A 17,434-nucleotide genomic window follows, 5' to 3' on the forward strand; every position below is an offset into this window, starting at 1 on the left:
GACACTATGTTTGTGGCCACATTGGAACCCAAAGGTGCTTATTCAAGAGGCAACTGGATTTTCTGGTTTTTCTTTGAAGATATTTCGCTTCCCATCCAACAAGCTACTTCAGCTCTCAAAGCTCATTTGAAGTTCTCCATCCAATCAATCCTGTGACCTTCCATCAACTATTGCCCTCTTCAATGAAGTGCATCCAGTCTTTCCCTGAGCATTACTTGCCAAAAATGCCTCCCCAAGCACAATAAGATCCCAGCGACACTCTCAGCTGCCAGTCATAGTAGAAGGTGAACCAGAATACAAGGTGGAAGAAATTTTACATTCTAGGAAAAGAGGTGAGGGCATCCAATACTTGATTCATTGGAAGGGCTACCCAATTTCTGATCTCTCCTGGAAGAATGCACAGTAAGCTCTTACCCCATTTGGTTTGTCAGTTCCCACCAGCACTTCCCTGACAAACCAAGGCCAGCCAAACTACCAGGACTCTGCAGAGTTTTACCTGAGGAACCTAAAGATATGAAAAATATCAGTCCATGCTATGATAGGCTCATCAAAGAGGCACATTCCTCAATTTGTGCTATTGAGATTGTATGACAATCCCACTAAAACGATTTTTTCCAACCCTATCTGTGATCTATATGAAGCAATCTTGCTAGCATTTTACATTTATCTCCATGGCATGAATAGTTTCTGGGCCTCACTACAATTCAATTCCCCTGAGGTTAATTTTAATGACAGCCAAAGGCAATTAGCACCTTGTGATGAAACCACAAGCCATTTGCTGGGCCAGCAAGCACACACCAGGGGTGAAATCCAGCAGGTTCTGACGGGTTCTGGAGAATTGTAGCGGAAATTTTGAGCCGTTCAAAGAACTGGCAAACACCACCTCTGGCTGGCCCCAGAGTGGGGTAGGAATGGAGATTTTACTTCCCCTGCCAAGATACACCCACAGAACCGATAGTAAAAAAAAACTGAATTCTACCACTGAGGGTTGGCTTATAATTCTTCTTTTGTGTACTACAGTGGTAGTAATTGACTAGTCACTGTGACCTCCAGAACAGAACTGATGAGCTGAACAGAGAAAATTTCCCCTTATTAAATTGCTTCTGAGTAAGGGCCAAACCACAAAGTCCTTATCTTTAATGTGTTCTTTAAGATACATACAGTCAGCGGTAGACCGATGAGAAATTTAGATAACCCCTCTGCAAAAATGCAAGACTTTGATTTGAAGAAGGGATGATAAAATGTGTTTTCCAAATGTGATCCAGTGTCCGCCTTTTAAAGTGGTGCCTGCCAGGCATATTTCAGTTCAATTCCAAGTACTGTTTATTTATGAGATGAACAAATAGGCTGACTGGGAATTGTAATCAAGACATTCAAGGAAAGCTGCCTTGTGTATCTAAAAGGAAAAAGAATCTTTGGGTTGAGTGTGATTCCTAGTTACTAACTGGACACATCTACGTAATTTTCTCGCAACACTATAGAAATTATTTAGAATTCCTTTCCTTGTGAGTGTCTTTTATCCCCTTCTCTAAATTTTAGGCCTTGTATTTCCAGTGCTCTTCCATTCAAACAATAACTAGTTAAACCCCCTCTTTTGTGTATAGGTGGGTGGGTGGACATTGTTGATTCCTGGCAATTATTTAGACAAGTGTCTGCAGTTTATCTGGCACGCTTTTCAGAAATTGTTTGCCATTGTCTCCTTTCTAGGGCTGAGAGAGAGTGACTGGCTCAGCTGGCTTTGTGCCTAAAGTGGAACTAAACTCACAGTCTCCCAGTTTTTAGCGTGGTATTACTACTACACTAAATTGGCTGTCTGACCTCCCATTCTCCCTTAGTTTTTTTCAAAATCCATCAGCGTGAGTTAGGTGCACTCACTTCCTGCTGTATTATTTCCATACCTATAGGGGAAACGTTGGATTTATGAATTTACTTTTTTATTTATTTTTAAAAATATGTACAGCCGCCTATCTTAAAGCACAGCTCTGAGTGACTCACAACAGTAATAAAATACCATAAAACCATCAAATACCGTAATACCATAAAAATCATAAAAATGAAATTAAAACCTAAACTGAAAATGCCCTAAAGAAATTTATTTTATAGGCACTCAGTCACTCATGCCTATTGCCGCCGATCGCCACCACCGCCATTCGGCAGCAATAGGTGGCAGCAATCCCCACTGCCTGGAACGGGCCAAAAATGGGATGTGCAGAGGCCGAAAATGGGGCACGCGGAGGCGGTGGTGGCGATGGGTGGTGACGGGTGGCAATGGCGGCGATCCCGCAGCCTGGAACAGCTGATCAGCTATATTCTGGGAGGTTGATCCAACTACCATTCAGCTGCTCGTGCTAAATCAGGCTTTGCTGAAGCTGACCAGGCTATTTGCTGTTTGCTGTAAGGAGGCAAATTGCTGGGAGGCAGAGGCAGATTTTTTTTTCTTGTTTTCTTACCGAAAAGCTAGGTGCGTCTTATAGTACGGACCGTCTTATAGTCCAAAAATATACAGTAAATTAGTAATACTGTTGCTAAGTGGATCTGACTTCCCCATTGACTTTGCTTGTCAAGGGATACTGCAACTGTCATAAATATGAACCAATTGAAAGGCATTTCAAATTTAATAAAATAAATAAATAAAAATAAAAAATCCAAATGTAAATCACGTGACCACAGGGATGCTGCAATGGTCATAAGGGTGAAAAGTGGTCATAAGTCACTTTTTTCAGTGCTGTTGTAACTTTGAACAGTCACTTGTTGTGAGTCTAGGACTACCTGTATATAGGAAGATAAAGGTTAAACTGATGCTTACCTACCTGTAAGCATTTTCTTCCCAGAGATAAATCCCAATACTTAAGCAGGTTGTTAAAATAGTACAGAATATTCTTTAGAATAGAATAGAATAGAATAGAATCAGATCGAATCAAATTGAATCATTATTGCCAAGTGTGCTTGGACACACAAGGAATTTGTTTCCTATGGATAAACTCTCAGAATACATACAAGCAACAAAGTGATAAATCATAAATCATCATCTCTGCTAATTTCTGTTCTCCAGAGTGGAACAAAGTTGACATTCAAGTAAAACATAAACAGCATAAAAACTGGTGGCATGAGCTTGCTCTACAGCCATGGGAAAGAATAGTCAGTAGAAAAAAACAAGAAAGTATCAGTAAGCTTCATACGTTATACTTCTACATAAAGGATTGTGATTGATACTTTGTTCTTACTGTTCAAATATTGGCATAGACAAGAGCTGTGATTTTTAAGCAAATAAAAGCATATCTATATGTATGCATTTATGACCAGTGTATACCTATCATAATTATACTAGTTGGTATGTGTTGTTGAGAAACTTCAATAATCACTGCTCTTTAAAAATGTTGGAAAGTCATTCAAAGCTCAGCCTGCTTCAGAGCACAATGCTAGAAAAGATGAAAACAGATTTATGACACAGGAAAATTCTGTGAAGTTACCAACAGTTGGAATGCCCTAAGACAGCCTTCTTTAAATTAGATTCCTGAATTAAAACTCCCGGCAAGCTATTGTCCTCAGCAATCTTGAATCACATTAAAATCAATGTCGCTGAGGATGATAGAAATTGTAGCACATGTCCACATACACAAAGAGAAAGAACCGGAATGAGAAAGGCTCCAAATCCTAGAATATTTGGATCCATACCAATAAAGGTTTTTTGAATATCAGCAATATGTTTGAAAAATTGTCTCAGGTTCTGAGATTTTAGTTACCCTTGCTTCTTGGTTGAGCCATTGTCTTCTTAAGGAGGATGTTGCACTATATCTTCATCTATAGCAATTGAGAGATCCAACTTGATTAAGTGAGGGAAAAGACTGAGAAGGAACTGGCTCCTCTGTACGATTCTTTCCACATTTCTCCTTTCAGATTGCTCAGTCATGCTTTAACACCACCAATTTTTCCCTTCACCTCACCCACACTGCACTCATGAGTGACACCATCTAAAGCAGGGCTCCCCAATCTCAGGGTTGCGGCCCACTACTGGCCCATGGCCTGTTTGAAACCGGGCCGTGGGAGACATGGGCAAGCGCATACATGGGAGACATGGGCAAGAGAGCCTGCCGCTTGCGCAAGTGGAGTTTTGCATGCTTGCACAAGTACCCTATGTTCATGCAAGTGGAGTTTCATGCATGAGCACAAGCGTTCTCTGCTCACACAAGGAGCTTCACACGTGAGCACAAGCACCCTCCACTCACACATAAAGCTCCATTCATGCAAGTGGAGGGTACGTGTGCAGCTTCCACAAATAGAGTTGTGTGCATTCATGTGTGCCTGCCATTCACATGCATCCACCCACCCAGCCCCAGCTGGGCTGGGCCACCATGCTGGAAAGGTTAATAATAATAACAACAGAGTTGGAAGGGACCTTGGAGGCCTTCTAGTCCAACCCCCTGCCCAGGCAGGAAAACCCTACACCATCTCAGACAGATGATTATTTTTCTACTTTATCTAGTAGTAGGTTATGGTCTACTTAATCAAATGCTTTACTGAAGTCCAAGTAAATTATATCGACAGCATTCCTCTGGTCCACTAATTTTGTCACTTTGTCAAAGAATGCAATAAGATTAGTCTGGCATGATCTGTTTTTGACAAACCCATGTTGGCTTTTGGTTATTACTTTGTTTGCTTCTAGATGTTTGGTGATTCATTGCTTGATTATCTTTTCCAGAATCTTCCCTGGTATTGAAGTCAGGCTGATAGGTCTGTAGTTTCCTGGATCTGTTTTTTTTTTCTTTTTTGAAGATGGGAACTACATTAGCTCTTTTCCAGTCCTCTGGCAGCTCCCCTGTGCTCCAGGATCTTTGAAAGATATAGTTCAGTCGTTCTGAGATCACGTCTGCCAGTTCCTTCAGAACCTTGGGGTGTAATCCATCCGGTCCTGGTGATTTGAACTCGTCTAGGGTAGACAGGTGTTCACTTACCATTTTCTTCCCTCTTTTAACTTGTGTTTCTAATCTGTTTTTTGTGGTGCTGTTTTTGATAGGTTGGATTGTTTTTTCTTTTTGTGTAAAGACAGATGCAAAAAATGAGTTAAGTAGATTTGCTTTCTCCCTGTTGCTTGTCATCTTCTTGCCACTTTCTCCCAGCAATGGGCCAATTGTTTCCTTGACTTTTTTCTTGTTTTTAACACGAGCTTTTTTTGTTATTTTTTACTTTTGTCGCTAGCCTTTGTTCATTGTGAGCCTTAGCTTTCCTCACTTCATCTTTACAGGCTTGGGCTATTTGCTGATATTCTGCCTTAGTTATTTGCCCTTCTTTCCACTTTTTATATTAGTCCTTTTTGTCTTTCAATTTGTCAGATAGTTCTTTATGCATCAATGCTGGTTTCTTTTGAGATCTATTATTTTTCTTCTCCATTGGTATTGTGCTAGACTGCGCTTTTATAATCTCACTTTTCAAAATTTCCCAAGCTTCTTGAGTTGTTTTCCCCTTGAGGATTCTCATCCATGGAATCCTTCTCAAGCTCTCTCTAAGTTTATTGAAATTAGCTCTCTTAAAGTCCAAGACTCTAGTTTGACTTTGTTCTACTACTTGTATTTGCTTAATGTCAAATTCCAATATTGCATGGTCACTTGCCCCCAATGTTCCTATAGCTTCAACACCTTCTATCATTTCATCTCTGTTAGTGAGAATTAAGTCCAGTATGGCTGATTCCCTTGTTGCCTTCTCTACTTTTTGGGAAACAAAGTTGTCTGCTAGGTTTGTTAGGAACCTGTTGGATCTTCCACTTGGTGCAGAGTTTGTTGATGTCAGGGTAGTTAAAATTACTACTGTGATGTGCTTCCTACATACCTTAGTTAGCTGACTAGCAAAAAGTTCATCTACTTCCTCTGTTTGGTTGGGTGGTCTATGGTATAGACCTATGGCAATATCATTTTTCACTCCTTTTATATTGACCCAAATGCATTCAAGATGATTTTCATCATTGTTGTGTTGTGGTTGGGGACCATTGATCTAAAGGTCCAAGGAAAGAGCAGGTGTTTAGGGCCTCCCTTTCACTATTAGTTCTTCTATTTTGTTTTTCTTGCTTGTAGAAAATCAATTCTGTTAAGTCCCACTGTGTTCAGCTGTATATCCAAGTACAAGAATTTAGACTGCATCCTTGCTCTACCTGAAATTTCATTTTATAAAATATAATTTAGAACTGGAGGTAGAAACGACTTTATATTTTATAGCTTTGGTATTTTAATTAGCATTTCGATTTACAGCGTGAATATCTCCCCTACTTCATCTTTAATCATTAAAACACACCAGTCTAAAATCAAAATTCAGTCAATCGTTCTTTCTTTGCTTTTCTCATAACCATTTTAACTACTTTCCTGTGGGGAGTAGGTACCCTATATTACAGATAGTCTTCGACTTAGGAACACAATTGAGCCCAGAATTTATGTTGCTAAGAGAGAAATAGGTTAAGTGAGATTTGCCCCATTTTACGATTTTTCTTGCCATAGTTGTTAAGTGAATCATTGCAGCTATTAAGTTAGAAACATGGACCACTGATCTAAAGTCAGTTCCAAGTGGACCACCACAGAAGTGTATGTTCTTTCATAAGGCAACACTCTTTCACCAAAATATCAAATAGGAAAGTAAACTCTTAACGCTTTGTGTTACCCATTATCTTGGAAGTGAGGCCCGTTGACTTTGATAGACATGCCCACCTGTATGTTTTGTGCCAATCCTTCTTTCCTTTGGTCACTAGCCAACCTCCACCACAGTCATTTTTATTTTTATTTTTTATTTATTTATTTATTTATTTATTCGAATTTTTATACCGCCCTATCTCCCAAAGGACTCAGGGCGGTGTACAGCCAAATAAAAACATAGAAAAATACAAGTAAAAACAACAATTAAAAAACTTATTAAATAGGCCGAAATTAAAACATCGCTAAAATATAAAACCCCATTAAAACTAAATTTAAAGCTAAAACCCTAGGCTAGCCCTGTGCAAATAAATAGATGTGTCTTAAGTTCGCGGCGGAAGGTTCGGAGGTCGGGAAGTTGGTGCAGCCCTGGGGGAAGCTCGTTCCAGAGAGTGGGAGCCCCCACAGAGAAGGCCCTTCCTCTGGGTGTCGCCAGCCGGCACTGCCTGGCGGACGGCACCCTAAGGAGTCCCTCTCTGTGAGAGCGTACGGTGTTTTTTTCAGTGTTTGTCTTCTCCATTCAGGTTTTGCTTCCTGAGTTCCTTTAAACTTATCACTCACCCACCCCACCCTTTCTCCTCCTGGCAGACTCTGGAAAATAATCAGGGATGTTGAATTGGGTTCTTGTTGCTTTTTTGCTAGTTGTCATTTGCTCCCATCCTCCTTTGCTTAAGTAAGAGCCCAGTCACATTTCAGTTCTTTTACTCTACTGCACCGAGTTAGATGCCTTATCATGTTAGACTCTACCTCCTTCCTTTCTGAGGCTGTTTCTTTTCTGGTGACTTTTCATATCTTTTCTTCCATTGTTATACTGGACCTTTGGAGATTCCAAATGATATAAGAGAGGAAAACTAGAAAAAAATCAGCCAGGATAATCCTAATAGGCAGGGTTCCCTAGTCAAGTTTCTCATTCTTCTGCAGTACCCTGATTAACAAGTTTAATAAGTTTTTGCTTTTCTCACAGGAAAGCCTGAGTTGCAAACCAATCACAATGAGGATTATTTTGGGTTTAGACAACTTAGAACTACGCCGCCTTTGGTCTGACCTAAGTGTAGTACATAAACTTATCTGCTACAATGTCCTAACAGTCAATGACTACTTCAGCTTCAACCACAACAACACAAGAGCACACAATAGATACAAACGTAAGGTAAATCGCTCCAAACTCGATTGCAGAAAATACGACTTCAACAGCAGAGTGCTCAATGCCTGGAATGTACTACCTGACTCTGTGGTCTCTTCCCCAAACCCCCAAATCTTTAACCTTAGGCTGTCTACTGTGGACCTCACCCCATTCCTAAGAGGTCTGTAAGGGGCGTGCATAAGCGCACCAGTGTGCCTACCATCCCTGTCCTAATGTCCCCCTTTTTTTTCCGTAATTATCTCATGTATTCATAATCATGTTTATACATTTCATGTACTCACAATCATGTTATACTTTTATCTGTAATCTTATATATGCTTGACAAATAAATAAATAAATAAAATAAAAAGTTAGGAAAGACACAATCACAAATCACAAGACAATGGAACAGCAAAAATGACAGCAGATTGTTTCCTCCTGATTTAAGGATGGGTAGATTCTGTAGCATTTTAGCAGAGTGCTGGGGAAGGGCCATAGATTGCATTAATGTAGTGATATTCTTGTCACTTGGATGATGCCATTGAAGGGGGATCTGTGATTCCTTTTGACTGCTCTTGGACATATTGGGAGATGTGCAAGGAAAGAACAAAGCATATGCTGTGGCTTGCTAAGCAATAAATCTCAGCTCTGTTTGTGTGGCCCAAAAGAAGAAACATTTCCCGTAAAAGATTGGGAGAAGAGAGGCAAAGGAGTGCCATGAAACAGCCCTAAGGCTGAATTGACATGGTAGTCAAACTTCAACCTACCCGGCTTGAACCGAGTACAATCCCAGCCATAGTGAAGGATAACATAGGGATGCTTTATTATCCTAAATGACTTTTTCAAAGCAGTCAGCATTTGACAAACGGCATCTTATGTATAGTCCCATCAATTTTGTTACTCTTCCTGACTTTCTGGAACTAAAGATTACTTGTTCTGAGTTGTCAAGAGACTTAAAGAGAGGGGTTGGGGAGGGAAAGGGGGCAAACAGTTTCCTATTGTTCCAACTAGTCCTGGAGCAGGAATTCAAGCCTGAGCAGGAGAGGCTCTTGGAAATTCTTAGGGTGGACAAGAAGTTGCCTAGGGAACAGTTGTGCTCTTTTGGGCTCCTGGCGGCCACAGACTCTCTCTTTTATCCAGTCTTGGAGAACCAGCAGGTGACATGTTTTTGTCACCATTAATCAGAATACCCTCTTCGCAGAATGTTGCTCCCTTGCTTGCTATTATTGCTCTCATCACTTCCACCAGCTACACAATGCTTTATCACAATGGTAAAATCCTCCATGGATCGCCACCAGTTCGCTACCCGGGCATGCACGGCGCACACCAAAAGTATGCAGCACACATGCATGTGCGGTGCATGCCAAAAGCACACTGCAAACGCATGTGCAATGTGCGCCAAACGTGCACTTCGTGCAGAAAAAGCGGACTTCACTAGGTAAGTAGAACAGTGAGAGGCAGGGAACAGCTGTGCTGCTCAAAAGCAGGATTTCCTCCTTTCAAGCAAATATAAACCTCGCAGCACAGCTGATCATTGGAAATACTGGTTTGGACGAACTGGTAGCTTTTTTTAACTAGTGATAAAAACTATCGGTTCTAGTGAACCAGAAGTAAAAAAAAGCTACCGATTCACCTGAACCGGAGCGAACTGGTAGCATTTCACCCCTGCTTTATCATCTATGAACACCACTCAGCTCAAGTTTAACTCCAGTTGACTACGTGTTGTAGGAATAATATGGAAGCAGCTTGCCATTGCCTTCCATGTTATTCAGCTTTCCACCCTAGCTTACTGCCTTTCCTGATGGTTCCCCATCCAAGCACTAAATAGGTCTGACTCAAATTCAGTTTATCATTTCAGTCAAGTTGAATTTAACTGCAGAGAAAATAATAGTGGGACTGGAAAATATGGAGGAAGTGACATTAATAAGCAAGGAATAGCAAGTCAGCCCCCCCCCCCACTCCATTGATTTATCTCCATCATGGTCCAGTTAATTGGGGTACCCTGGGATTTTTATGAAGCAGCAGTTATCAAAACCAACCATTTTCACATTTTGCTTGGACTTGGAAAATGCAGTTTGTTACTTATATTTCACTCTTTTTTTAAAAAATAGTTTGTATTAAGCATTTTTATTTTTAAAAACGGGACAAAAAACACAATAAAAAACAAGACAAACATAACAATATATACTATTTTTACAGCCTTCTGCATCTGCATGTACTGTATATTCTGCTTTTATATTCAACTCTTCTACTTTATCTATCTTTTATAACAACTTTGATAATTCTTATAACACACTAGATGCATATATTTAATAATAATAATAATAATAATAATAATAATAATAATAATAATAATAATAATAATAATAATAATAATAATAATAATAATAATAATAATAATATCAGAGTTGGAAGGGACCTTGGAGGTCTTCTAGTCCAACCCCCTGCCCAGGCAGGAAACCCTACACCATTTCAGACAAATGGCTATCCAACATTTTCTTAAAAATTTCCAGTGTTGGAGCATTTACAACTTCTGCAGGCAAGTTTTTCCACTGATTAATTGTTCTAACTGTCAGGAAATTTCTCCTTAGTTCTAGGTTGCTTCTCTCCTTGATTAGTTTCCAACCATTGCTTCTTGTTCTACCCTCAGGTGCATTGGAGAATAGTTTGACTCCCTCTTCTTTGTGGCAACCCCTGAGATATTGGAACACTGCTATCATGTCTCCCCTAGTCCTTCTTTTTATTAAGCTAGACATACCCAGTTCCTGCAACCGTTCTTCATATGTTTTAGCCTCCAGTCCCCTAATCATCTTTGTTTCTCTTCTCTGCACTCTTTCTAGAGTCTCAGCATCTTTTTTACATCGTGGCGACCAAAACTGAATGCAATATTTAGAGTATACTTATTTACATAGTCAGTAATTTAACATTAATAGTTAATAGCTTTTTGGTTTTTAATCAATATTGGATTAAGTTTTCTATTTCTTATTTTGGTTTCTGTTTTCTATCCACTCGTACATTTTATTCCACACTTTATAGTAATCCAAATCTTCTTTTTCCTTTATTTCCATTGTCATTTTATCCATTTCTGCGCATACAATAATTTTTCTAACCACTATTTCCTCTGATGGTAGGTTAATGTCTTTCCACCATTATGCAAGGGTAATCCTAGCCACCGTTAATATGTGCAGTATTATATATTTCAAATCTTTCTCTATTTTTGGATCTATTATCCCTAATAGGAATAGCTCCAGTTTAAATTCTATCTTTTGTAATGTAATTTCTTCCAACCATCTCTTAATTTTACACCAGAATTTTTTTACAATGTAATGCAATGTATATTTCATTCTTTTATTTGGTTATATTTGAAGTATCTTACAGGTAAAAAGTAATAAACATAGTGTTATATATGTCGTTGGTGGGTACAGATCGGGTCCACACAGAGGCTGAAGTGAATTCAACTTTATTCAATAACAACTAACTCAACAACATTAGGAACAGTAACAACGGAACTCCTTTTGACAGCCCTTAAATACTCGCTGCCTCAGGAGTTCCTCCAATGACAGGGCTCTGAAACTCCCGCTTTTATCCTGGCGCGTCTAACCCAATGAGGAACCGCCTGGCTGTTGTCAAGGCTTAGCCGGGTCGTAACCGCGAGGACTTTATTGGAGCCCTCGGACATAACACATAGCATATAATAATACAATTGCCATTTTAAAATATGGTTGAATACTAGTAGAAACAATAATGCAGATGGACAAGAAGACATTTCCTTATTGGTCGTAGATCTAGAAAAGGAAATAAGAAATTGAAAGGTAAAATTCAGAGGTAAGAAACTAGAGCAAAATATTATTATAGAATTAGGAGAGGAATTAATCCAAAATTATGCTGCCAAACTAGTTACCATGAATGTTACAACGGTTTATGTCAATCTGGTAATTCAGGAAACCTCAGAATCAATTAGGATTACTCAAATATGATTTGCTATCTGAAACAAAGGGCAAAATATTTCCCCAGTTCCATGCTCAGAAGCTGGTTGGGTTGGCAGTTGAATTATATTCAACACACTTCAAGAACAGGTTCTTTTATTTATTTTTTTGAGGATAGTTGTGTGTGTGTGTGTGTGTGATACCACCATTCCCTCCACTTTAAATATTGAGGTTCCGGGATTGAGAACATGTGACTAGACCAAGCATAAGTAGACCAATGTAGATACAGGGGAAGAACATCCCTTCTTTAATCTCCAAGTGGGAATAATAATAATAATAATAATAATAATAATAATAATAATAATAATAATAATAATAATAATAACAACAACAACAACAACAACAACAACAACAACTATTATTATTATTATTATTATTATTATTATTATTATTATTATTATTCACAAAATGACAGTATACACAGTAAACGAGATAACTATGCTGGATTTCGTATCACTAATCACTAGTTGAACACTTCCCAAGCGTTTAAGACTGAGTGATGTATCGGTGGATTATGCGAGCAGATCCCAGTTACGTGGCCTTCTGCAGCTGACCAATGGTGATCTTGTCCATTATTATTTTATTTACACAAAATGACAGTATACACAGCAAACGAGATAACTATGCTGGATTTCGTATCACAGATCACTAGTCAAACACTTCCCAAGCGTTTAGGACTGCGTGATGTATCGGCGAATTATGCGAGCAGATCCCAGTAAGGTGGCCTTCTGCAGCTGACCAATGGTGATCTTGTCAGCGCCAATTATTATTATTATTATTATTATTATTATTATTATTATTATTATTATTATTATTATTATTATTTCTGGGGAACCAGAGTGCGCAACTTAAAGTGACTCAAACAAAAGTGCAAAACTTGGAACATCATATATCTTAAGAAGGTACTTGGTTGATACCTAGGACACTGGCAGCAACCCGTATCAACCATTAGTACCAGTCAATGGTATTTGTGATGCATTTTTGAATGTTCAGTTGACTGAGTTTCATGTTTAATGAATAAAGTAAATAATAATAATAATAATAATAATAATAATAATAATAATAATAATAAGAAGAAGAAGAAGAAGAAGAAGAAGAAGAAGAAGAAGAAGAAGAAGAAGAAGAAGAAGAAGAAGAAGAAGAAGAAGAAGAAGAAGAAGAAGAAGAAGAAGAAGAAGAAGAAGAATTGATGAGAAACAACTTGAAAAAGTCACCAGATATCAAGATTTGAGAATCGAATTGCAGAGACTCTGGCATAAACCAGTGCAGGTGGTTCCAGTGGTACTCGGCACACTGGGAGCTATGCCTAAAGACCTAGGCAAGCACTTAAAAGCAATTGGCGCTGACAAAATCACCATTGGTCAGCTGCAGAAGGCCACCTTACTGGGATCTGCTCGTATAATTCGCTGATACATCACGCAGTCCTAAACGCTTGGGAAGTGTTCGACTAGTGATCTGTGATACAAAATCCAGCATAGTTATCTCGTTTGCTGTGTATACTGTAATTTTGTGTAAATAAAATAATAATAATAATACAAATCGTCACTTGGAACACAACACGCCAGATATCACAGCTATCGAAAACCGAAACGTACAATTTATTAACTTTGCACTACCAGGAGATGCCAGAGTCGAAGAAAAAATCATGAAATATCATGACCTGGCCATCGAAACTACACGGCTATGGATGAAACATGTAACAGTGATGCCCATTGTCATCGGGGCACTTGGTACCATGTCCAAGAATTTTATAAGATACATCAACAGATTGCAGCTTCCTGCAATAACACCAGCAGAACTGCAAAAAACTGCGCTACTTGGAACATCGTACATCTTAAGATGGTACTTGGTTGATACTTAGGACACTGGCAGCAAACCATATCAACCATCAGCACCAGTCAATGGTATTTGTGATGCATTTTTGAATATTCAATTGACTGAGTTTCATGTTTAATGAATAAAGTATATAATAATAATAATAATAATAATAATAATAATAATAATAATAATAATAATAATAATAATAATAATAATAATAATAATTCCTACAATAACACCAGCAGAACTGCCAAAAACTGCACTACTTGGAACATCGTATATTTTAAGAAGATATTTGGTTGATACCTAGGTCTCTGGCAGCAACCCATATCAACCATTAGTATCAGTCAGTCATATTTGTGACACATTTTTAAATGTTCAGTTGACTGAATTTCATGTTTAATGAATAAAAGAGATGATGATGATAAATAACAATAACAATAACAATAATAAAGACACTTTCTGTGCCAGGGGCTTCTGTCCATCCAATTTTAAAATATTGACCCAATGAATATCCATCGTAATATAATAGTATTGATAATTTTGATCTACATTGCTCAATTTATGTTTTGTTAACCTAAGGGCAGAATAACTTTACGTATCTTCCCATCTATTTGGAAGTCTAATAATCTTCCTCTTAATGCCTGACCAGATCTGTAAAAACTCAAAAGATCTGTTTCACACAATATGCTATATCGCAATGATTCACACATTGACTTAACCATGCTTGTTGAATCCAATTTCCTGGGTGTTCCCCTCAACCTTTACATGTATGAAGTTGGCTTTCAAAATCACAATGACCAGGTTGCATGGCACGTGAAACAAACATTTTATGATTCTGTATGTGTGTGTGAACTAGGCCAAAGAGAATTTTGGGTTTTCACTCACTGACATGCTTTGACATTGTTCGAATCCAGCCAGATCCTTTTTACTAGACTGTCTAATTTTATTAAACCATGGTTAAGCATGTCACTTCTCGCCTGGACTACTGTAACGCTCTCTACATGGGGTTCCCCTTGAGGTGCACCCGGAGACTTCAGTTAGTTCAGAATGCAGCCGCGCGGGTGATAGAGGGAGCCACTCATGGCTCCCATATAACACCGATCCTGCGCAGGCTGCACTGCCTACCTGTGGTTTTCCGAGTGCACTTCAAGGTGTTGGTTACCACCTTTAAAGCGCTCCATGGCATAGGACCGGGATATCATCGGGACCGCCTTCTGTTACCACATGCCTCCCACCAGCCGGTACGCTCCCATAGAGAGGGCCTCCTCAGAGTGCCGTCAGCCAAACAGTGTAGGCTGGCGACCCCCAGGGGGAGAGCCTTCTCTGTGGGGGCACCTACCCTCTGGAATGAGCTTCCCCCAGGACTTCGACAACTTCCTGACCTCCGGACCTTTCGCCGCGGGCTTAAAACATATCTATTCTTCCGAGCAGGACTGGCTTAATAGGGTTTTTAAACATGGATTTTATTGGGGTTTATTTTATATTTTGTATTGTATTTTAAATTTAGGCTTTATGGAATAAGTTTTTTAAATAATGTTTTTATTGAAATGTATTGTATTGTTTTATCTGCCTGTTCACCGCCCTGAGTCCTTCGGGAGAAGGGTGGTATAAAAATTATATTATTATTATTATTATTATTATTATTATTATTATTATTATTATTATTATTATTATTATTATTATTATCATGTAAAGCATGATGTGTGAATGCTGGCTGAATATCAGCTGCAGTATATCTGGCGATTCTGGCCAGTTAAGGGTGATTTCCAGCATCTGCAGACCTGCTCCAACAGTTAGTGCTTTCATTATGCATGCTATGAAATTGGATGAACCAATACTTGTAAGAGATTTTTGTTGGAAGGGCATTATTTTTTTTAGGTGTCCAAAATGCTGCTTGGGTGTACAATCAAGAATTAAGTTTAAATTAAAATGGCTGCTGCTGAACATTGACTAGGGAACCAGCCCAAATTAATCTGTACAACAAAATGCAGCCAAGTCCTTTTCATCACTGTTATATCTTTTCCAAAAAAGCTCTATTATATGGATCACAGCTTTGTTCCGCTAAGCATATTTATCTTTGGTTTCCACATAAATGGCTATGAAAAGCAGAAAGACCGCAGCTGAAACGTACATCTGCTTCAAAAACTTTTCCATACCAGTGAAGTAATGTAAACAGAGTAATGTAAAGCAAAAATCCAGACAATGGCCTTTGCCTTACAGACCGAGAAATGGCAACTGAAAAACCCCTATTTGGTGATGGAATCAGTTCCCTGACGTGCACAGTTCAAAGCTGCTACTAATCTTCTTTTGAGTAAGCTTTTTCAAGCTGACATTCAATAATACATAAAGGATCAAGTTTCAGGAATTCGGGAGGTGAGGGAAGACCTGATACCTAGTTTGCTCTATATGATTGGCATGTGAAATAGAGAAATCAGCATGGCTGTGTCTCCACTTGCAAGTTTATAGGGCAGACATTTATGTCATCTTGTCTATTCTGATATCAAAGTTTGTCAGACTCAAAAAGTTAATTTTGTTCCTGTGGTAGTGAGCTTCAAAACTTAAGATAAAAATGTAGATAGTTTTTTTTGGGGTTTTTTTTACATTTTGAAACCTATGAAAAATCTAAGGAGGTACTATCATAGAAATTTTATTTCATTCTTTTCTGACAAAACAAGTTTCTTAACATTTCAATGAGGTTGTTCAACTGCATTTTGTACAAATCATTTCTGAGTGTTTCTATTGTTTGTTCTTAAATGCTAATATATTTTACTATGCTTTATCCACTGGCAAAAGAGATTTTCCGTTCTTTTAGCATAGCTTTACAAAAGTGTCCTCGGAACTAAATTTGTCTGAGTTTAGTGGGATTCATTCAGTGGTGAAATCCAAATATTTTTACTACTGGTTCTGTGGGCGTGGCTTAGTGGGCATGGCAAGGGAAGGATACTGCAAAATGTCCATTCCCTCCCCACTTTGGGGCCAGCCAGAGATGGCATTTGCCGGTTCTCCGAACTACTCAAAATTTCAGCTACCGATTCTCCAGAACCTGTCAGAACCTGCTGGATTTCACCCCTGCATTCATTCCTATGTAATTGTGCAGAAGACTGAAACTTAGCTGTATTGTAAAACTCTAACTGCCATCATTACCTTCGGGATGTACATTTTAAGTCAGTTCTTTTTTAAAAAAAATAGTTTACAAAATCTGCCAAGTTAAGTAGCAGTCAATGACAAAAATATTGGAACTGAATCCAGGCTGAGTGAATTTATACAAGATAAATCTCACCGAAAGGAGTGATTTCTTTGTGTATCATCTCGTCTGGAGAATTCTACAGTATGGAAAAACTTGTTTGCTATTTTATGACACATTGATAATTCTTAGTAATACATAATATCTATCATTTTAGCGATGCAATAAAGGCATCTTTAATTTTAATGTGCCTTGAATCAATAAGAGTTTAATTGTGCATGGATTGTGTCCTTCCTTTGATTACAAAACTTACTTCAAAATAGCAATACCACTTAGACTTATATATCACTTCACAGTGCTTTACAGCCCTCTCTAAGCAGTTTATGAGTCAGCATATTACCCCCAACAACCTGGGTCCTCATTTTACCAACCTCGGAAGAATGGAAGGCTGAGTCAAAATTAAGCTGGTGAGAATTGAACTGCCAAACTGTTGGCAATCAACAAGCAGTAGAATTAGCTTGTAATACTGCATTCTAACCACTGCACCACCATGGCTCAAAAGGATTGCCTTTACAAATTTGGAAATTTTATGTGGTATTAAGCTAATAGTCTTCCATACATTATAAAGTATTATTTACATCTTATTTTA

General features: G+C 38.5%; 1 long non-coding RNA gene across 2 annotated transcripts in view; it reads left to right on the forward strand.

The window, feature by feature from the left end:
* Positions 1–17,434, forward strand: part of LOC131199208 (uncharacterized) — a 70,019-nt gene that overhangs the window by 45,097 nt on the left and 7,488 nt on the right. Inside the window, exon 4 of one of the 2 annotated variants that reach the window (XR_009155299.1) lies at positions 7,636–7,887. The exons of the other annotated variant lie outside the window; for it this stretch is intronic. This is a non-coding gene — a long non-coding RNA (uncharacterized LOC131199208). Of the gene's footprint in view, positions 1–7,635; positions 7,888–17,434 lie in introns of those variants that run through there. 2 annotated transcript variants of the gene reach the window in all.

Source organism: Ahaetulla prasina, chromosome 5 (assembly GCF_028640845.1).
Source record: "Ahaetulla prasina isolate Xishuangbanna chromosome 5, ASM2864084v1, whole genome shotgun sequence".
NCBI classification, from domain to species: Eukaryota; Metazoa; Chordata; class Lepidosauria; order Squamata; family Colubridae; genus Ahaetulla; species Ahaetulla prasina.